We start from the raw sequence: 23,558 nt of genomic DNA, 5'->3' as shown, positions 1-23,558 counted from the left end.
TTTCTCTTCAGACAAAGAAAAAGTCTTTCATTTCAGTTCCTAATTGTGGATTTTTGAAAGAAACTTTAAAAGGGCCCTAATACGGCCATTTCCAAAGTCCTTGTGATTGGCCAGCTGCTCACTGCTAGCAGTAGCTAGCGTGGAGGAAGGTCTCTAGGTCTTAGACAGTGACACCCACATTTGTAAAGAGGTGTCACTACTGTATGTTAATATAGTATAGTGGGCTTGTGACGTAGAAAGTCGAGCAAAATCCAAACAGCTCATTTCAGCATAGTAACATGGACAATTCAAGCCTATGTAGAAATGCAGAAATGGTCATTTTCTGTACTTGGTACATTAATTGTCATGCCAGTAGCGTAAAAAGACATTAGAGCTGAAACAGTACATTTTTATATATATATTCTCTTAAGTCACAGCAGCAACCAAAAATATTTCTATTAATTATTATTTAAATTTCCAAGTTAAAGGTCTTCCAATTACAGATCAAGGCTGAACTGACTTTCAAGGATGCAGAGTCGATGAAGATTTAATCCTGCAATCCAGTAATTATGGAGATGCCGCTCATTTTATTACAGGCACGCGTACACAACGGCCCATGCACGCACGGCCTTCGCCAGCCTTTTCAGCGGGTGAATCAGACTTTAGGGGGGCTGCTGGGCCGTCTTCTGAGTCATGCTGTGCACAGCTGTCGGCCCCGGGCTCTCCAGCCACGAGCCTGCACACAAATCAGACGTGGCATTCTCAGCCGCAACCTCTGCACAAGGATGGCTTCGCACGAGGAGAAAAGAAATGAGAAGAAGGACAAAGATGAAAACGTAAGTATTAGCCGGCGGAGGACGACACTGTTGAGAGTCAATGGACCGTGAGCTTGTAGATACGGAGTCGAACAAGCATGACACAGTGTAATATGACAGTCCAATACGCCGCTCCAGACAAGACGGAATAGTGTGTGCTGCCGGAGACAAAGACCACGGCAGAGGACCGATTGGATGTCTGCGCTCGACGCTACACGGAAAATGTTTAAAGTGACGGGACGGAGAAATTGTCAGGTCATGGGGAGAAAAAAAGAAGCAAATCAAAGGAATGCGGATGAACGATCCTTTCCCACAAAACACCTAAAGGATGTGAGCTGGATTGTGCTGACATAAAAAAACAACAAAAAAAAACTTCTCTCACACACACACACACACACACACACACACACACACACACACACATCACCTTTTTCAAATGAGAGCAGGCGAGACAAGGTGAGGCGACACACACACACACACACTCATACCGAGACATCGACGCAGGGAGTGCCTAATGACCCGCGCTAATAAGCTGATCTTGTGTTTTATCTTAATTAGAGGGCACTTTTTGTAAGGCGCGAGAGCCTGAGAGATTCCTACGGTGAAGGATGGCGACGACACGGCACACAGCGAAGACGGGCTCATTAGACTGAGAGCTGCCTGACTCATTAGTCAACCCTCCAACCAACACGTGGAGCCACAAACTACTTTGTTTACCCTCGTGGTGTGGCAGGCCTTTACATTTTGGGACTCTGTTAAGACAGTTGCAACATGCAATTACATCGGCACAGCCAATCATGTGCTAATTTTGTGTACACACACACACACACACACACACACACACACACATATATACACACATACATAAGCATATATACTATATTTATATATGCAGTTACTTGTGTATGTAAATGTGTGTGTAGATAGATAGAATATGCACTAATAATGATAACACTAGTTTGCAATAATCCATGCAACATAAGGCTTTGAGATTCTGAACCAATGTTATTTTTACCATCAGACTGCAGCAAAACCTCGCACAATTTCTTCTAAGTGACATGTGAGATCAAACAGGACTGCAGTTGGGGGCGGCTGGCAAACAACAAACATCTAAATTTAGATAAATGTTGGACAAGTGGAGAGTGGATGACAAGAAACCTGCTGATCCAACGCTTGGTGCCGTAAGGCAGACACGCTTGTGAGCAGGCGTAAGCCCCGACGACTCCGCGCTGATCTAAAGCGAGTTGTCTTTATTATTCAACACACCAGGAAATACCTTTTCTGCCTTGTGAAAGTGTGCAGGTGAGTGAGTGAGTGAGTGAGACGGCTGGCTGGCCGCCCCAACGTGTCTCCAAGGCAACCCCAACATTCCATTTCAAATTAATTTCGACAGAAGCGCTTTCATAAATCGAGTGCACAGCAGCGGCTTCATTCATCTTCGCGGGGAGGGAAGAAAAAAAAAGACACAGAGCAAAATGTCAATTTAAAGCTGCTCTGCTGCGTGCGGCTCTCCGAAAATCATGAGGTGACTGATGGATGGAGCGGCCACCGGAATTTATTTGACTGTAGTTGTTTGATGACGGCGGTCGCCCGGTGCCTGTAGTTGTTCTATTTTTTTCTCTCTCTCTCTCTGGTGGGTTGTGCATTCGCCGCCTGCGCATCGATCGGGAGACGCTCTTGAACCCGGAGTGCAACGTGTCCGTTGAGATTCTTCCGAGGAGTCCAGCGTGACCTTGAGGCGCAGCGGTTTCCTATTTCACGGCTGGCTGTCTGCAGATGGAGTCGTCCACAGCTACTAACTGAGCTCAATTTGCACGCAAGCTCCAATCAGGGGGACGGAGGGGACACAGAGGACGGAGGGGCGGGGGAGGCAGAGGAGAAGGGGGGGGCGGAGAGGAGGGACAGGGACAGAGTGGAGAGAGGGGACGGAGGGAGAGGGACAGGGGGATGGAGAGGAGAGAGGGGATGGGGGGAGACGGACGGACGGGATGGAGAGAATGGGGGACAGAGGGAGAGGGATGGAGGGACGAACGGAGGGAATGGGGGGACTGAGGATGAGGGAGGTTGGACGGAGGGGATAGGGGATGGAGGGAGAGGGATGAAGAAGAGAGAGGGAAGGAGGCGACGATGGGGATGGAGGGGACAGAGGGGACGGAGAGAGAGGGATGGAGTGAGAAGGACGGAGGGGATGGGAGGATGGAGGGGATGGAGGGATGGAGGGGACGGCCGTCGCAGACTCCGACAGGAAAGAGAGAGAATGGCCGGTTTTGTCCTGAAGACCAGAGAACACACTGCCACCTCTCTCACATGCGGCACAGAAAGCATCACTTTTCTTCCCCTGCCTGCTCTCCGTCTCTCGCGTGTACACAGATTTCTGTCAAAGTGGAAACTGGGGATGAAGGAGGAGTCCGCTGGGACGGCAGATCAGGGATGCTTTCCAGCGCCATGCCACGGAAGAGCCATTCGGAGTGATTTTTCCCAATATTTTCACATCCCAGGGCCTTTTCTTTCCGTAATCCCCAGCACATCCGTCCCTGAAACACTCGTTCGATGGGTCGCCTCCTAAACTGTTTGGATTTATCGTACGCATCCATCTTGTGAGGAGCCCATAAAAAACACTTGGGGAAGTTGAGGCCAGGCTTGACTTGAGGGTGACTGGGTGAACTTTCGGCACATTTGCATTGATGTTAACTGTGCGGCTAGCCCGTCCGCACCGCTGGATTTATTAGAACTCTTGGCAAAGTTTGCCAGCGGTGACGTAAAACAACTCTGGCCACCGGGAAAAGCCTTTTCTGATGCGTTTGCCATTTTTTCCCAGATGAAAATGTCCTCCAGTTCTGATAAAACCGCAACTCTCTCCTGCATCCACATTTGTTTTGTAGCAGCAGCTACTTTACAACTAGTGGCCTTGGAGTAGTGTGTACCGTACCGTGTGACTCTTTGTCAGGTGGTGCAAAGGATGAAGAATTGAATAAAGAACATTGACTGGTTATGGAATCCACTGTAGTGTTAAAACCAGTGGACGACTCCATCCAGCAAGATGGATGAAGCCAGGTTTAAGAGTTAAAATGGGAACAATCCAGCTGCCAGCAAGGTCACCCCTTGTCAAAGTGAGATAGCCTTCCCTTCATTATACGGAGAAAACACAGTGATTGCCAGAGGTGGGGAGGGAGGGGGGGCTGAGACCAAATCAAGTTCATCCTGAGGGAAGCCAGACGCACAATGGCTTGAACGCTGCCTGAAAATAGAAACTGCTCATGAAAAGAGCCGCTGGGAGGACGCGTCAGAGCAGCTGACCGACCAACTGACTGATTGATTGATTGATTGATTGATTGATTGGTTGGTTGATGAGGGTCTGAAATGGGAGACGACTCTCCCTTATCATATGTGTGCCCGTGACCTCCGGCCTGCCGTCGTACATCATGCAAGGGCTAAAAAAGAGAGATCACGGGGAGAGGCGCAGACCTCCTTGAAAGGACGGCCGAGGAAGGAGGAGACCAGGACGCGCTGACAGATGTGTGGCTGGCGGCGATGATGACCATCAATCACTGTCTCCTCAGACGCCTTGCAGATAGCGAAGCCCAGCGCTCGCCGACCACAACCTGCAGAAAATGGATGGATGCGATTTTCATGTTTCTCTATTTAAAAAAACAAACAAAAAAACAACTGATTCCCCACCAAAAGCGGTCTTGGTTCTCCGTCCTTGGCTTTGAGTTGTAGATCAATGGTTCTGAACCACGCGGCACACTAGGGTACCGTGACATAATGCCAGGTGGGCCAAGAAAAATTATCCAATTTCACTTAATTGGTCTACAAAAACAAATACCTTTCCATTGTCGAGGGACTGTGTTTTGAAAGGAATGTGAGCCTATCTTGATCCCGCAATTGCTCCCAGGATATCAGCTTCATGTGCATCTGAACAGGCCCAGGTATCACGCTGAGTGATTGTATATTAATTAATTTGGCTAAAAAGCGTCATTTTATAATATTTTTGGGTGGTGGTGTGCCATGGGATTTTTTTCAATAAAGAATGAATGTGCTGTGGCTCAAAAAAGGTAAAAAAAAAAAAAAAAAATCCCCTGTTGTAGATAACACGACCATGACGGAGACCCTCTCTTCCCTCCTCCCCCACTCTTTCACTGCTCACCCTTCACATCTCCTCTGGCCGTATGTGGAATGGCAGTGTGAGGGAGGGGCAGACCAGATGTTCAGCCGTTAACACGGGCTGAACTGACCCCCCCCACCGGGCCGTTCAGAAGTCGCACACGCGAGATGCAGCCCGTCCTTTGACAATCGCAGGATACCTTTCCGGCCTAATCGCCGTCGAAATGTGTTTACACGCCCAGGTGAGCTGCTGATAGCGGCCGCAATCTTCAAAAGGCGACGGGAGGCTCCAAGCTGAGAGCAGGATTAAGACACCTTTCGCAGGAGGCGCCCCGTTATAATCCGCCCCCCCGCTCCCCTCCAGGTCTCTGAACAAACAACGGTACGTATATTTATGCGCAGGCTGGGGCAACGATGCGGTTCCACATCAGTCGCGCTGCACCGAGAGGGCGGAAAAGCAGCAAGGCAGAGCAGACATCCTCCCCAGGAGCGGGCTGACTTTCGCCCCCAGGAGCGACGGGCGGAGTGGGAGAACGAAAATGTATTATTGCATTTAATAACTCAGTGAAGCTGAGTGAAGCTGTTAACACCAGTGGGGGAGGGAGGGGAGTGAGTTCACAGGGGGCGGACTTGCAATTACACTGCGGCTTCCCCACGTCCCCTCGATCCTCAGAGCGCTTTGCAGAAGCAGCAGCGTGACTGTTGCTATTGCGCGTGGTTATTATTATTGTTATGTCCTCTCGGGGACCCGCGTCCACGGCCGCGACCGCAGTTCACCTTTGACGCCGACCGCTCTGATGCTTCAAGAGCAAAAAATACAAACCCAGAGTTTGCTGTTGTGGGAGGACACGAAGACCTCTTGTGGAACACGGTGACGAAGAAGATCCTCCACGGTTTTCGTTTTCCGAGCACGACAAGAGGAGTTCTGCACTGCTCAGAGTGGCTGTGAGAGACGAGACGAGGAAAGTCCCGATAAATGCAACAGCGATGTGAGCCAGAGAGGTGTTACAACAAGAATAAAAGCGTTGGTTTCGAGCAGGCATGGGCAAACTATGGCCCGGGGAGCCATATGCGGTTAAGCTTTTCAATCCGGCTTGTCGAACTTGAAGAAATTATGTTAGTCGTCAGTAAATCATAAAACAGCTGTATTTCATAAAAAAATTTTTTTGTTTTTTTAAGAGTCATTTCAAAAACAACATGGGGTACGTGCAGGAAACGATTACAACAAAAAGAAAAAACAACAACCCTCGACTTTCCCCATCAATGGACACTCCGACATCCGTGACAGAGGGCAGAGGGGAGCGTCTCGCCTGTCTGCAGGAAAACTATCCGTCGTCACTATGCAGCAGTCCGGTTTGCGCTGACTGCTGTCCGAACCAAGAGCAGCCTGCCGAGGCCGGTCAGCTCTCCAGAGGTCTGCGGCCGCCGGCAGGTACGGCGAGTTAGAGCGTCCCGGTGGAGCCGCGAGGAGACGAGGCGCTTTGGCAGAGAGGACGGCGGGGGTTGGGCTGGCGAAAGGTCAGGTAAACTGCGCGGCTGCTCATCCGACGGGCCGTCGCTTGGCACCTCAAAGGTTAGACGTAGCTCTTGGCAGTGCCGCAGGTGGCAAGAGAATACCAGAAATGTCACCAACACGAATAGTGATCCAGACCACATCGATAGTCCAGGCAGCGGCAGCAGAATGCCGCCGTTGGAAGCCGTTCCAGACAAGATGTACCCTGTCGTTCTGCAAAGGCCATGTTCCAGGGAGGAAAGGAAACAAACAGTCAGCGGTGGTCTCACCTTGTTGTGTTTTTTTCAAGGCTTTTATGGTAAATAACAAAGTATTGGAGTCTTCTGAACACACTTCTATTCCATGCACACCAACTGGGCCCCTGAAATTTCAACTCTGAAATTTAGCCATTTGTGTTGTCAATAAACAACATATGTATTTGGTCTTATTTTTCTGTGGATCCAATAGCCAATCCCCCTATCTTCAAGATAAAGAGAAGAGCGGTGCAAGATCAAGTAATGACAGTCACCAGGTGCTATGGAGAGGGAAATAGAGAAGATAATATGAGTTGTAAATGGTAGCTACTGCCAACGAGGGTCTTTTGTCAAGATTGTATGGCATTGACTTTTCTTTTGACCTTTCTCCCTGCTGCTGTTGGCTAAAGTTCTGTAAACACACCTAGTTGGATGGTAGCCAGTAACTCGAACACACAACAATGTGCCACATTACATCTGACTTGGTCCACTTGATTTGAAGTAAAACCGAATCACCTTCCAGGCTTTTACTCATTCTTCCAAATGTCTTTCTGTGGGATCTTTCCCAGATGGACGTGCACGGAAAACCTAAAGTGTTATGGAAACATTCCACTTGGCCTGATTGTTGCTATTATAGGCAAAATAAAGCTGAGTGGGTTTCAGCACCTGCAACCTCATGAGACGAAATGGCATTTCAAGACAAAATGGCCAACTCCAGCTACAATACGATGGCCTCTTTGCAGAAACTCCTCAATGCCTCTCACATGTGCAGCAGCCATGATGGGCTTATTAATCCCCTGGGAGGCAGGCCGACAGAGGATGAGTGTGTCCAGGCTTGCCGTAATATCTCTTGGCCATGCAATGTGTGTGTGTGTGTGTGTGTGTGTGTGTGTGTGTGTGTGTGTGTGTGTGTGTGTGTGTGTGTGTGTGTATCTGAGTGTGCACACCCCCGCCTTTCCTCCACCAGCACCATCTGTTTCCTGCCCAGCTCTCTGGCTTAAGTCCCTGCTGAGCCATCGTCTCCCCTGTTCTTCTGGGTCGCTTGGAAAATGTGCTCCAATCAGCCATTATAGCCCCTGAATGTATAATGTTAAAAAAAAATACTCGGGAGACATCACGGCGCATCGGTGTGATTGTTCTGCAAGTGAAAGGGATTCTAGGTAAATGTAGACGCGCTTCTTGGCCAGTTAAACCGCCACTTTGGGTTGTCGGTGTAATGTCTGTGTGGAAAAGAGGAGAAGATATTATTCTGTGAGCCACACAGGCCTGAGCTGTTTGAGTCATTCGAAATCTATGGCCAAAAAGGTGATACAGCCTTGCACAAAAAAATAAATAAATAATAATATTTTTTTTTCTTTTATTCAGATCAACTGCAACTTAAAAAAATCTGAGAATGCTTGAATAAGATTGTGCAATGTCTGAGGTCTAAACATAGTGCTACTGAACACGAGCCCGAGTTTAGCACAAAAATTGGAACCAGTTTTCTTGGCTCTGCTGAACGGCTGCAAACCTGCCATTTACTAACACCTTCCAAAGCTCAGCACTTAACACGCTATCTGCTTTGCTGAACTGATACAAGAAAAAAAGAAAGTGTTGAGAAAAATTAATTTTTACAAAAGCCAAATCTCTTTCTTGGCTGGGGGAGATAACTTCCAAGAATATGTGTTTAGACGAGCCTTAGTCTGACACACACACACACACACACACACACACACACACACACACACAGTGAATGGTCATATTTATAATTCCATTTTTGGATGCGCCAAACAAATTAACACATTTACAGTTGAGTGTAAGATGAGCTGGAGGTGGATTTGGTTCATTCTGGCCACGGCAGTCACGGTGTGTCTATGTGCTAGCAAAGTCCATAAGGGACACCCGCTCCAGCTGCGGTTAATGCACGTCAGATATGTATCGATCTTATCAGAGCCTCTGCGAGGAATCAACGTGACGCAAGAAGACAGGCTCACCTCCAGCAAATCACAGTGACGGCAGCGTTTTCCCTTATCTCAGCACGGCCAATATTTCACTGTCAAACTCCAATGCACTTAACCAGATGCTAACTAGATCACAGATCCATTTCTCTACCGACTCACTCACTCACTCTTGTCCTGCCCGTCTCCCGCATTTCCCACTTTCTGGTCGCTAATCACATTGGTTGCGTGTGAATAAAAAGGCGCAATGCAAGCGATACCCTTTAAAGCAGTGCGCCGCTGGCGAAGCAGGAGGGGCAGCGTCACACGGCTTCACCACTCTCGCACTCCGTCCATGCCTGCGCTCGCAGTGAGACGCAAACGGCTTGAATATCAAACTGAGCATTTCTCTGTCACTGAGCCGCGTGACCTTGCACACTCTTTGATTCATAATGAGAGCTGTTAAATAACCTATAGGGCTCGCGGTCCACGACTCCGAGGCCGCGGCTCCCGAGGAGGTCCAGTCTGCTGCTTCTCCCTGATGGAAAAAGCAGCGGGCATGAAATTTCCCCCGACAGCGGATTATTTTTTTAAATCTCAAAATGCAGGAGTTAGCCAGTAAGATTGGAGGTTTGGAGGATGGACTACGGATGAAAGAAGAAGACATTGGCGTTAGAAACTTCATGGAGACAGCAGGGATGCAAACAACCAGACGTAACGCTCAGTAAATGAACGTTCAGGTCAGGTGACCTGGGAGCTGTTTCAGTGAGAACAGCGTTCTCCCAGGGCAATACTAGCTAACCTACAAGATTCATTACAACTTCACAGATTGACAGTATCTACTAAATATCCTCTTCATTCTCCCCTGTGCTTCTAGATATGTGGTGTCACGATAAACTATTCTTTACGCTGCCTCGTTAATTATATATATATTTCCTCGTTTCGTCACCGCCGTTCCCTCCTGCTGGCCAACCCCGGAAGTGACGTTTTTATAGCATCAAGCTAACCATTGGTTCGCCATCTAACGATGTCGTTCGATATTCAGAAAAATAAATCCCGATTTTAAAACTGCATATTTTATGTGAAATTTCAATACTTAAATTTATATGACGTGTCTTTACCAGTACATGCCGTTAATTTCAGCTGACTTCCCAGGATCTCACGATGCTTTGCAGCAGCACGCAAAGCATCATGGGATACATAAGTACGTGAAGGATAGTAGCGGTGCATCCTTGGAATCAGCTAAAACGAGGGCGCATTCCGAGTACGCATTTTGAGCGTCCTAAGCACCCTTGGGAATTGGGACAAGCCTTTGCGCAGTGCTATGACGCAACTTCCTTTCAAAATGCGTACTTCAAGGATGCAGACCCTGAATTGAGACACAGCAAGCGAGAACATGCAAACTCCACACAGAAAGGCCCCAGGCCAGGAGGTGGCAGCACTATCCACTGTGCCACCGTGTCGCCCAGATTTTCTTCAGTTCACTTTAAATTCAATGGACATTTTATGGAAAAAAAACGTACTAAGAGTCGGTTGGCAGAGGATAAGACCAAACTCCCCGAAAGAGCACTAAATATTTGGACTTTCTCTCCTTCATGTCAGCTGTACAGTTTTACAGGCTGCTATAAATTCAGAGAGAGCTCGAGGGAAATATATGTTTTTAATTATAGGAAGGGACAAAAAAAATCATGGCACCCAGTAATTTGGCAGCAAATCTCTCCTCTGTCTTGTACCCACAGGCTTCTTTGAGAAAAGGTCAGTAGCCGTGTAGGCGGCCAGGGTCAGAGGAATAACACAGTGTGCTGTTCTCAACTCAAAGTGCACTTGAAAAACAAAAATAAACATGAGGGACAGGTCATTCCTGTTCCTGCCTCCAGGCTTTTTCCCACTTGCAGCATATAGGAAAAGAACAGATACTGATTCTGACAATGGCATTATACTCTTATTTTGTTGCAACACACAAGAATTTTTCTGACGTGAGGATAAGTCACTGTGCTACCTTTGATCATTTTTAAGCATCTGTGCGCGCTAAAACAGGCTGCAGAGAGGTGGTCCCCGTTCTGACACTGCTTTCACCACTCGACTCCCTTCTTCCTGCACTTGACTCTCTTCAATGCAGCATAATGGCCGAGGAAATAGCCTTCAGATGTATGAACTGGCAGTGCAGTGTACCGAGGTTCCCAGGTAGTACAACAGCGGGGTGGAAGCAGAAAGGGAACATAAGTAGAAATAACAGAACATGAATTCTATTCCCTTTGGCTTTTTGCACTTTTGTTTTTCTCTTTGAAGCACATTAACACAAAATATCAGATGTGGGATTATTTAAGGAAAGTGGGAGGACAATTTTGCTATTTTTTTTTTTAAATCTTACTGGTCTTCTCAAATCACAACTTGAGGCATCATCACAGAGAGTCAAGGACATAATATAACATGATAGAACCCTTTCATTTTTACAATATCAGGATTTTCTAGGAAGGATTTAGAGACTTGTAACACAATGAAGGAAATGCCAGTGGCTTTTATGATTGTTGCTTCAACAGACACTCAAGTCAAGGTGACTTCACTAGGGTTCATTTTAAAGTTTTTTTTTAAACAACAGCCAAAATGTCATGTTCATTTTTCATTCAGATCGTCTCTTTAGTCCCTGTTGCCAACCAATTATCAATATGTAACAGTCCTGTTCCTGTGATGATGCAATAAGGCTATAGAGCCAGTAACTTCCTAAATAAATCTCACACACACCCACACACACACACACACACACACACACACACACACACACACACATACACACATACACACATGTCATTTTAGTCTTGACAGAGACCCTTTGAAACTGTGGGTCAATTAATTACTCTATATGGCCAATCTGGACCCTCAGAGATTAAAAAGCTGTCATTTTGTCTCCTTTTATGAGATTGGACAGAGGCCAGTATTACAGAAGACAAATATTCCTATATAAACACAACAGCAGTCGTGAAATGTCTCACTTTATCTTCATGTACTCGCTGAAAAAAACCACTGATCTGCCGCAGCGTGACTCAACAAGAGTTGAGCCTCTTAGGAGCGCACTGCCTCAGACGACCTCTGATGTCACACTACTGTGACTACTGTGACTACTTCACATGACACAACCGCCTTCACCCCCCCCCCCCCCACCCCCCCACCAGAGGTCCCGAGGGAGCAATTTAACCAAACATTTCCAACCCCCAAAAAAATCTGCAAATCTGCAACCAGGGCCCGTTGACGCTCGGTGGCTCTTCGCTGCTATAACTGTCGCACTGTGGCGAGCTCCCAGAGCAGCCTTGTTTTAATAGGGTGTACGTGTGTTCTTTTCATTTTGAGCGATATTGTAGATTGAAGATTCAGCCATTTTCTCTGTTTAGGGTTCTGTACTTTCACGATGCGGATGGGATTCCTGCTGGAGCCGCAGCCACTACCGTAAAACCATTTCAGGAAGTTTAATCAGTGCTATTTGCATACTGCATGGAAAATAGCTGCAATCTGGACGACTGAAGTGCAAATTCTGTTGATTGCAGAAATTTAATTTGCTTACTAACGCAAGGTTAGGAGACTTAAGATGCTGGCAAGGGATCAGAAAATTCCCTGCATAGCAGTATCTACCACTAAAAGTAGAAGAGAGAGAAAATTGAAATTTACAGGATGTCCCTACACGCCAAATACAAAGTTAGGATTTTGGATTGGAATAAAACCTAAAACTTTGAAGGTACCCTATTGTATTCATTTTCACATTTAATAAATTCATTTTGGTGGTCTACTTCCAACAACAAATAGATTTGTTTGGTCAAAAAAGTAATAGTTTGAGCTGTACAGGCCTGCTAAAACACTCTCTTTGGGATTGGCCAGCCGCTAACTGTTAACGCTAAGCTAGCGGGGAAGATGGCTACTGAATCTCCTGCAGTGAAGCTTTGCTTTCACAAAAACGTCTGCAAAGGCGTCACCATGATAATCAGGTCAGCTTGTGACACAGAAAGACAATTTAAATATGGAACAAACAGAATCTCGACCTTCTAATGCCCGACTAAAAATGGTGCGGGCAAATATAAAAGGGAAACTTATAAAAAATCTGTCCTTTTTATATAAAAAAAAAAATGGAATGAATAAAATGGGCAACATTCACCCCAAATGTGTTTCTTTTACTTGTGAATGTTTTGAATTGTTCCTTTCAAATTATGATTAACGGTACAATTTGAGCAAAGGAAGACCCTTTGTTCCCTTCTCTTCTGACATTTTCTGGTGCAGAAAACCAATCAGACAGCAGCGCAGTGACAATGACGAGGAGGCAGTATGGAGGAAACGGTATGAATAGGGCAGGAACGTTCCGTTTGGGAGGTGTTGATAAACAGGCCTCGCGAGCTGCAGCTGCTTTTATTCTCTAGAGTGGAAACAATTAGCGCGGGTAATTGCTTGTGGTAGCTTGATCAGAGTGGTGACAGAGGTTTGGAGATGTGAAGCCGCAGACACGACGGGAAGTCTGCTTATTGACACAATCCAGCCCGATGAGAAATGTGCCGCTCGGCCGAACGGACGCTGAACACTTTGGGATCTAGTGTGTTTGAACAGGCGGCATGCACAGGGTTGTTCTCACACCTAATGGTCCAGTGAACTCGGTGCAATTGGAGACTCACTTGTTTATTTAATTCAATATTTCACTGCCACTTTCAATTTGAGTCAATCAGTATTATAAAACGCATTATTTATTGATTATTATTATTATTTTTCAAATGTTTTTATACCGTTACTGAAGGTCATTTGGAGAGACTAAACGTAGTTAAATCTATATCAGAGGAATTTTGTACAGAGCATTCATACCGTGTTATTTGGCTTGTGATTTGATACACATTAGGTGTATTTGCACTAGTATCAGTATCAGATCAATATCGGCAATAACAGCCAACCACTCAGTATCGGATGAGAAAGGAAATCTGTGGAATCGAACATCATTACATTTTCTTTCAAATAGTAAGTTGCTTGATTTGCACTCTCGGAACAAATTGAGACAGACCAACACATGTTTGGCTTGTAATATTGCAATCATGGCCGGTTTGAATAGTTTTGAAATTAATCTTCAGGAATGTCTGCACTTTTGTGTTTTAAAGCCTACATTTTCCCACAAATTAGTTTGAAAACTTAGTTGTGATGTGTTTTTTTGTCCATGTGGCCATATTTCTTTGACAGCTTTGACCTCATTCTCACTCCAGGCTTCACTGCGAGCCATTTCTCCCCGCTATCTGTTTAGGTTGTGTTTACCCTCAATGTCATTGTCCACTTCCTGAATTTGGTTTGCTTGAAGTGGCCCGAAACCTTTTAGGCAGATCCGAGTTCACTGCTTTGATTAGAGTTCAATCCAACAGGGCTCATGTGAATGCACCCACATTGTTCCTTTTTATGCCAATGGACTGCAGGGTGAATATTAGAGTTGTATTTACATCATGATGCATGTATCAACACTAGATTTGTGCCAGTGTGGCTGTGGTGGAGGATTTTCTGCTGCAAAGGTCTGTGAAGCAAGAGATAGAAGGCACAGTGGGCGCCGATATCAGCACCCTCTGTAGTCCAATATCAGGTGTGAGTTCACAGTCTGGAGTTTGTGTCTGGGAGGCGCTGTCTGATAGAGCTTCTAAATAATTCATGACTTACTATCTATGTAAACTCTTCCTCAAAGGGCAACGTCTGGCCTGCTGGTTTAAAGCCAGGTTGGGCTCCATCTGGTGCAAAATGCACCTTAATGGTTGCTCTTTCACAGAAGCGAGACATTTTTGTACTTTCTCTGCATGCAACATTATTCTACTACTTCTTCCTTTCATGTTTGATGCGACTGACTTATTTTGACTGGTGTCTGCTGCCAGTTTGTGATTAAAACGATCACTATAATCTGTGTTTGCACACTTCAAGCTCAGTGGGATGTCTCATTTGAGCTTTTGGGAGGACAGCTACGGCGAAACGGGGAGTTCAGTTTCTTTTTCGCAATATAATATCTGACAATTATAGCTTTTTTTTTCTTGATTTTCTTGAAAATGTTGCGTCCCAAAAGTAGGTTCTCTCTTCTATGTCACTGTGTTTTGAGCAACTGAGCACTACTTGTTAAAACATATAACAATATGCTAGTAACAAGGTTATTGAACGCAACATTAACTGTGTAAAAACAGCTTGATGATTAATGATGATGACTTTGTCTTACAGCTCACAGTCAAAGATGTTTCACTATTACTTATTAAAATTAATGATCAAGAATTTGCAAATAATTATCATTAACTGTAATTATAATACATCATTTGTGATTAATAATGGTGTCACAAGCCCTTTTACTTGGATTTCTCTCTAAATGTGTTTGAATACTTTTTAGGGTGTTTTTAGACAGTAATGCACACACACACACAATCCTGTAAAATCAAAATTGATGCTAGCCATGAAATGTTGATATGTCTAACAGCCCTCAGGTGGCATTAAATGGCCAGGAAGTGTTTAAAGCCATGGCAGGTTGAGCTAAAACTCAAGCTGCTGCCAGAGCAGCTGTGCATGTGCGCACATTAAGGTCTTTTCTGCAAAAGAGGCCATTAATTATTGACAGCAAGTCATCTCTTAATGACGCTCTGCCCTCGTCTAGCTGTGGAGGATTCGGATGGCCGATCGTTTAATCAGACATGCGCGCCCCATCAGCCACCCACAGCCGGCCGCGTGTACACACAGACAATCCAACACGCTTATGCGACCAGCGCATAATTCATTTACCCTCCCCCACCCCAGCTGCACGACTCCCTCCGCCCGGGTGGAGTGAACCGAGCGCGCACCGTTCTGACAGACAACACACTGGGGCTGATGTGACAATGGAGGGTGAAACCAGGCGTGGATAAAGTTTATTTACACTGCGGCCAGTCTGCCGCTGCTCCAGCTCCAAGCCGGGTAAGCAAGGAACAAACTGTTATTTTCGGTCTGGCCCGCATCGAAATAGCGTGGAGGCCTTGCCTGAGATGAATTATTCTCTGCCGAGGGGGCTAAAAAAAAAAAGGAAAAGGTCAGAGCTTGCATTCATCTTCAGGCTTGCAGCATCACCTTGCTGAGCTCCTGCACTCTGGCGTCCTTTCTCCCCCTCCCCATCCTCCCCCAGGGGTTAGGAGGGGGAACACATGCGGCTCCGGTGACATTTTGACGGTTGCTTTCACTGGATGGACTGCTGTCAATCATCGCATGCACCCTCTTACCGAAAGCCTTCAACTGGGGCTTTTTCACTCATATTCATTTTAAATTCTGAGCCTTATGTGCGCTAGTTGCAAATCAGAAGGCAAGACGGCCCACTACTCACTGGGGTTGTATTAGTGGGTCTTTGTAAGTGCTGTACACTCTACAAACAGGCCGTTGCAGAGGCTCCGTCTCCTCTCTTCATGCAAGAGCTGCTCCCCGAGTTATCTTTTCATCTCCGCCTGGACCTCTCCACCGTTTCACCCACTCAGGATTATGACAGCTGCGGATGGGCTGCTGAGAGGATCGTTCCACCCACCCAGCCCTACATCTGCAGTGGCCGTCGTCGCCCCGGGGATTCAGGAGACTCTTTAAGGAGCTCATTGGCACAAAAACTGCCATTTAATACGTGGAAAACACCTGCAAGCAAAACAGGTCCAGTGCTAAAACAACACAAGAGCTTCCTAAAACAGTTGGCAAAGACATGTCTTCATTTAGTATTTATGTTGGTACATAATACGGTACTTGCCTCACAACTCTCCAGACTCAATATGAAAATAGGGTCATCAACAGCTACAAATGTGTTGGTCGACAGGTGGATAGATGGATGGAAAAATTAGCAACTAGAATTACAAACCTATGCACTAGATCTAGATCAGGAGTGGGCAAACTTTTTTACTGGTGGAGCCACAATGGGTTCTAAAATGTGACAGAGTGGGGGCAGAGCAGGAGCAGATGGATGGAGTGTTCTGCTGACCCACCTCATCGGAGAAAAAGAATATCATGGGAAATGTAGAAAACATGTGCTTTAATGTCAATTGAAAATTAACAAAAGCGTTACAAGAAAATATGTCTTTGAAGCCCCACAGCGTTCAGCTCTTTATTGAAATGACTCTCAAAACACTGAAAAATGGATGAAATACAGCGATTTTAGGACTTACTATTAATATTTCTTCAAATTCCAGATTAAACTTCTGGATTAAAAAGTTTAGCGGGCCGCATGTGGCGTCTGGGCCGCAGTTTGCCCATACCTGATCCAGATCGATCGATCGATAGACAAGTATAATTTAAAATGTATAGGCTCACAGTTATGAATGGATGGGCGCTTAGACAGAAAGATGGACAAATCAACCACCAGAATTGTGAATCTAAAGGCCGGCAGATGGATGGGATGCTAATGCTAATGCTAATGACAGATGTATGAGTCCGTGTCAAAGCCTATATTGTGTGTCTGAGAGGTATGTGCGAGTGCGTGAGTGCGTGCGTGCGCGTCACAGGAAGACCGCATGGCAGATGGTTTCAGTGTTGTGGGTGTGTCGGCCACGGCAGCTGCTCTCCCTGCTACTCTCTCCATCCTCTCACCCGCACACGCGCAAGCAAACACCCATCCCCCGCCCCCATCCAACAGTACAGCACTCCTGAAAAGTATAGACCCAGATCACCTGACGGAACCAGACACTGATCCCCTCCATTATTCATGAGCTGACCGGGAACATGACCGCCCTAATATTCTGTAAATTCCTTACACCGCTCTCTCTCTCGCTCTCTCTCTCCTGCGATGCACCACTCGCTGCGCCTACCTCTCGGTCGGAACTCTCCATCACAGCCGCACTTTGTCATTAAAAGTGCCATGCGGGCTGTGACGTCATTCTTGACTTATTGAGGGGAAACAAAGACAAACAAAGAGAGTGCTGGAGTAAAAAAGAAGATGACGAAGAAGAAGAAGAAGAAGAAGAAGAAGAAGAAGCGTTTTCACTCTTCAGCCTCCACCATTCTTTGTCTCTGTACCACCCCTCCCACACCCACCACACACCCATCCCCACCCACAACCCATCTCCCCCACTCCTCCCATCTCTCTCCCTCTCCACTGCCTCTGAAGGAAGAACTTCAAAGCAGCTCTGAAGTCAGTGGGATAGAGGAAGGGGATCCCTGGGGGGGGGGCAGTACCACACACACACGCACACACACACACAGGCACGCACGCGGCCCAGAGATGGCTAACAAGCAGCCAGACAGTGGCCTTTGAGCAGTAACTAGGTGACGGCTTCAAACGGGCCTGACTCGGGCAGAGAGTGTCCGTTTTTCATGACTGAATCGACTTCAATCATGCAGTTTCATGTGCCGCTTTTATCACGCACCCCTGGCTGAAACACACCCAGACGTGCCGGCACATGCGCGTGACAGGGGGGAAGGCAGGAGAGGAAGAGGAAGAAGAGGGGAGAAAAAAAACATCTGTCTGGCAGCCAAACACACCCTAAGTATAATATTTAATTTAGTAATAATAGATCTGAGGGAAGTAATGAATAAAACATTGTCTTATTCAACAATTATCATCTGCAAAGGACAAAGTTCATGAGAAAAAGCCCCCAACCCCTGCAAAGATAAAAGTTGGGTTGAATTATTCAGATTTTTAAGTCCTTGATCTAAATTTTATCTAATGTTTTGCTGCCTCTTGATGAGGAGAAATCTGGGGCTGAGCTCCCTTTGATCAGGAGATGAGGCGGGCGTTTCCCTTCATCTTCCAAGTTGCTTAAGTGCTTTCTCCAGCAAGAGGCTGACCTCCAACCCAAAGTCGAGCTACGCACACTCACAGGATCCATAACCTGGATTGTGTACGCAGAGAGCGATTGGAAGGAGAGCGGCCTCGTCTTTATCGCAACGCACGAGAATCACGCCGAGAACGAGACGACTCAGACGTTGCGCTGGGAGACTTTAAGGAAAGAAACGCAAGGCTGAAAAAAAAATGATGTGCGCTAATGAGAAAGTGATTCATCTCCGTTGTCGTCAGCAGGTGCAGCCGTGGCAGCTTTGACACGAAGATCAGAAACACTTCAAGCGTTTTTTCAGACTGATTTAGGCAAACCTGCTTTGGCCTCGGCTTGCTGCGATTTTCCTAAAACTTCACACGCGGTCTATAAATCAGTGTTTCAGATATTCTTATTCCCGCGTGACTCACCGGATCTGTCTTTAGGCCCCGAGTCCAAGACGAAGAATCGCCCTCAAATCTGCTCGCAAATCCTCTTTTAAAAAAAGCCCATTGTGATTCAGAAATCCTGCCCAGGAATAATCATTTATTCAACTTTTCCTCAGCACGGCCATCCAAAGATAATTGTCCGTACGTTCTCATGTGTGCTATAAAAGGAACTGCAAATACATAATTCACATACTCGTCACAGTGAGATGTTTCCTTTACGTGTAAACTTTCATTTATCAGCGGAATTGAAAAACTGGAAAGAGACTAAGCTCACAGCTAAATCTTGCAAACTCTGTAAACCCTTAAAACTCACAAGGCACAATTAAATCCCCAACAGTGAGGATTGCTGAAAGTGTTTGAAGTAACCAAAAAAGAAAAAAGGCAGACGAAAAAACACCCACACGTGATTATACACGCTCTAATGCCAGACAGTGAGAAACAGGATGAAAGATCAAAAGCAAACTCTGAGATGCATCGGTCGTGTTTGTGTGCAACGCTGGTAGAGGTGGTGGGCAGTGGGGGGGCAGAGAGGCATTCTGTCATCAGGCACAATATTCTATTTCCCAACCAACACACACACACACACACACACACACACACACTCGCATGCATGCACACTGTCGGGAGGGGGTGGGGGGGAACAGAAGTTGGAGGCTTTCACTTGTGAACAACTCATCTGAGGTGAAGCAAAAGGTGCTGCATTCAGCTTGCAGCAGCGCCGCGGCCGGCACTGAAGCAACAAGACCACCGCAAACAGCAGTGCCGAGCCCAGAGCAGACTCTCAACACAGCAGCTGCCAGCAGCTCTGCCACAACCTCCTGGTTGAAGGTGAGAGGAAAATCTGCGGTGCTGCCTGCCAGCACAAGAGATTCCTCCCGTTGTTCTTTTTATTTCAGCTTTATGTATCATTTATATTAGAAGACATCACCTATACCATAAGGTTAATTCAACTCATTGGGCACGACTGCTTATGTATGAAGGGAAGCTATTGAATGAGCTACGCTGTTGTGCCTGCAGTGTAAATGAGCAAGTATCTCTCATTCATTATAGAAAATAAAATGAATTCAGCCAGTTAGGAGACAGTAAATCTTTGTTTTCCCTGCTCCACAGCAGTGAATTTTGATAGAGATCGTTGGGTTAACAAAGGTGTTTTCAGTGTCGCTGTTCCATTCAGGTGCTCACTAAAAAAAAAAAGACTCTAGTTGAACCTGATAGAGAGTAAGAGTACCTGTATCTCAGGCCAATTTACTGTCAATGCAGCTGCTGTAAAAAAGACATGCTGGAGTAGACAGCGTTTAAGTCTTGAATTATCTATTGATCGGTAAGGGAAGATTTTTATGAGCTGTTATTTAAGCCTTGAATAATTGTGTTTAGGACTATTATGGCTGTGCAATACTAGGAATACGTCTGATCTAGAATGAGCAAGGTAAATGTTGTGACGGTGATACAACTCGTAATAGATTTGAAAGACATTAATCAATACAGTACTAATGGTTTGTTGCCTTTGTTTTTTGTGCTAATGAGCCCAGGGACTGAGATGACTTGGCAAACACTGAAACTTATAATGATATAAAAATATAAATTAGTTCCATGACAAAGAGAAATGATCTTACTGAGAAAACCCACTGACTTTTTGTTTTATTTGTTTACCTAAACTCAAGGAACAAAATTTTGCATAAATTGTGCAGATGTATTTTCTACAGTGTGTGGGATCGACATCCCACCACACAAGTTACGACTCACCATCATTGACAAGAGGATTGGCCTTGATGCCCATGTCTCAATCAGCCTTTGTTCCAAAGCATATATCAACTTCTGTACCAGTCAAATAGGGTGAAGATTTTAGTTTGTAATTATTCAAGTACCTAAAAAGGGGTTACAATGACTATACAATGTGTTTGTTGTTAATTCACTACTTGTACTTATGTTTTTAATCTGCATTTGCATAAGTTTGCTTTAAAAGTAGCCAAAGTATGTCATAGTATTCTTTTGAAGATAATTTTACACCTTATTCAATCAGATACTTGATGGAATTGTGATCAGGAGGGACAGAAGAGGAACAGTGCATCCATGCTGCACGGTCACCACCATTCCAGCTGAGGTGACGTTCCAAGGACAAGCACACGGTCATGTAATGTGTGGAGTCGGAGTTTTCTATTTTTATTTGCAGTAAATCTATTTGGCAAGACTTTCAGAATAAACGCTGTCTCTGCGCCTGAACAATGCAGCAATATTGTGTCCGTGCTCAGGGACACCCTCCTATCCCCATGGTGGGACAATATCTGGCTTCTCTTCCGACACACTCGCAGGAGGGAGTCCAGTCATGCAAAGGCTATCTTTTCCTCCTTCCTGTTCTGCCACTCGTTCAACTAAACACTCCCTGGAGGCTCCACCAACTGCAGCGTTGTCCTTCAGGAGAGCAGTTGAGGAAGGAAGTAGGACAGGGGATGGAGGGGGGGGGGGGGGGGGGAGTGCGGAATGAGAGGAGAGGAAGGAGCGGGATGTGATCACTGACGGGGGGCTGCAATCTGCTAGGACGGACCGTGTGGAAAAGCTACGACTGCAGAGTGATTGTGGTGGTGGTGGCGGCGGTCGGTCGAGGTTTCTCGGCACAATGTGAATGTAGAGAAGGCAGGGAGCTGATGCTTGGTATGGAAGGAGGCCGACAGACAGACAGACAGACAGACAGAGGAGGCAGATAGAGCCAGGGTGACTGACATCCCTCTCACACTCCTACCATCAGCCACATCCTAATACAAGCTAATCCCTCTATCAGCCTCTCTCCTCACCTGGCTCCATCTCTCCGGTGACAAAACGGAAGACTGCTTCCCGAGATACACTCGCATTTTTAGTCTGACCAGCACAGTGGTGCTCAGGTACCGTGCGGTGGAATATTTGGTCTGCACCATCACCCTCATGTCACTCATGCAGCTCTGGCTGACTTTCCCTTTCAGGGCCGCGCAACACATGATGTCGGCATGCACTGCATGGACAGATTTTGAATTTAAGTTGCACGGGGTTAGGGTGACATAATGGAGCGCGTACATGTGGCGTCATCAGTTAAAGGTGCAATTATTTAGTTGTTTTTTTTTTAGAGAGATTAATCTAATCCAATGCTTTCCCCAGGCCAGTAGGGGATCTCAGTCAAATAAAAACAATTAGAGTATGTTCTCTCTTACTACGTTACTGTTTGAAAGTGAAATAAGAAGGTACTGCGCTTATATAGTTTTATACACTGCAGATTGGATTTTTGTACTGTATCTAATTTATCCTCCTCCTTTTGTAAAGTTAATTGAATTTATTGTTTTTTCTTTAAAAGCCCTTAGATTAAAAAAAAAAAAAAATCTTGTACTTTTGAATGTTGACAAATGAGGCTGATATGCATATGGTTCTATATTCAAAATACCCATGCTTTAACACGATCAATTACGGAAACACACGGTGTGTCGATTTCCATCAGTCGTGTTGTCTTATTTCAACTCAGATGCAGTCTCACAGCAGACTGCAGCTGTGTGTGCGGACAAGCGGCCACATAACACTCAATGGATGGTTGAATAATGTCAGCGACTATATGAAAGTGCATAACATTTTATACAGTAATGTTTTGCGTGATTTAAAAACCAGCCATTCCTCCATATTCACAAACGACTCGACAAATGACCACCAACTGTATTCTCTAAATGAACACTGGCAAGCTCAGAATACGTCTTTGCATCGAAAAGTATATTTATTTATTTATTTTTTAAAAACATAAACTCAATTTAGTATTAACAACTACGTATACATGGCAGTACAACTGCCGGGTGCTTTGTGGCGTTATTTCGGACGGTATCGGGTAACTGGGTACGGTGGCGGAACCGAGCGCACAAAGGACAGCAACGGGGCATCCTTACGGTGGTGGTGATATTAAATGTCCGTCATTCGGGAACACAGCAGAAACGGCATCTGGCCACAGTGTAACGACGGAAATGGACGAGTGATAAAACAGCACCGTCTGCAAAGGGGAAGAGAAGCTGCTCGGAAACAGGATGGCGCGCATCCTCCCCTCCATCACCACAACCACGCGAATTAACGGGACCAAAACAACACAAGCGGTAGCGTAAGCACCGCCTGGTTACGACCACACGATATCACTAAGCCCGGGAGGGACCTGGAGCTCGTCCCTCCTTACTGCTTCCCGTTATTATCACCAACTTGATCCTATTTAAGCTTCTTCGGAAACTCTTACCTTATCCACAGTCTCCGGACCTCGCTGTCGGCGGTGTTTCTGCCGGATGGGAGCGGGAACTTTTCAGTATTCTGAATTTTTCGGGACTCTGGGTGGCTATTGGTGCTGATGTTGAGCCGTGCCTCTGGTCCCTGCCTGCTCCTCAGCGTTAGCTTGCCCGCTGCTTCTGCTCGGCTTGTGGTGCTGAAGTGGACAGCGCACCGACGAGAGCTGGGAACAAAAAGCTGACGCTGTGGTTCTCCGGCGCCGCTCTGGCCGACAGCGCCTCCCGTCGACGCGGAGGAGCGCAACGCTGACAACAACAATCGACTTCCCGAGGGATGGGAAGCTATGCGTACTGGCATGGCGCCACCCAGCGTGGGTTAGTCAGCAGCGTTTCAAAGTTCTTAAGGCCGCTCTCTTTTCTGCTCTGTGGGTTTTAACACGAGCAAACCGATGATATGTTTGTTCGGGAGAAGTTCCAAATTGCAGTTTTCACGGGCTCTTAAATATGAGTGAGGCATAATTAACATTATTATTATGAACACCTGCGCTTTCCCTTTAATGGCAAGTCAAGGTGTGTGCGGCTTAGTGACCTTAGTGTCTGCTTCTATTAA

The 23,558-nt window shown here is 46.1% G+C and overlaps 1 protein-coding gene across 2 annotated transcripts in view; it reads right to left on the bottom strand.

Moving 5' to 3' along the window:
• Nucleotides 1-23,360, bottom strand: part of srrm3 (serine/arginine repetitive matrix 3) — a 72,265-nt gene extending 48,905 nt beyond the window's left edge. For both annotated transcript variants that reach the window (XR_012926170.1, XM_076020128.1), the window contains exon 1: nucleotides 22,963-23,360. The gene's annotated coding sequence lies outside the window, so the exon portion shown is untranslated. The remainder of the gene's footprint in view (nucleotides 1-22,962) is intronic.
• Between the last annotated feature and the right edge of the window lie 198 nt (nucleotides 23,361-23,558).

This window comes from Nelusetta ayraudi, unplaced genomic scaffold, assembly GCF_046127955.1.
Source record: "Nelusetta ayraudi isolate G7.1 ecotype Tasmania unplaced genomic scaffold, CSIRO-AGI_Nayr_v1 ptg000011l, whole genome shotgun sequence".
NCBI classification, from domain to species: Eukaryota; Metazoa; Chordata; class Actinopteri; order Tetraodontiformes; family Monacanthidae; genus Nelusetta; species Nelusetta ayraudi.
This window is presented reverse-complemented; position numbering and strand designations above follow the sequence as displayed.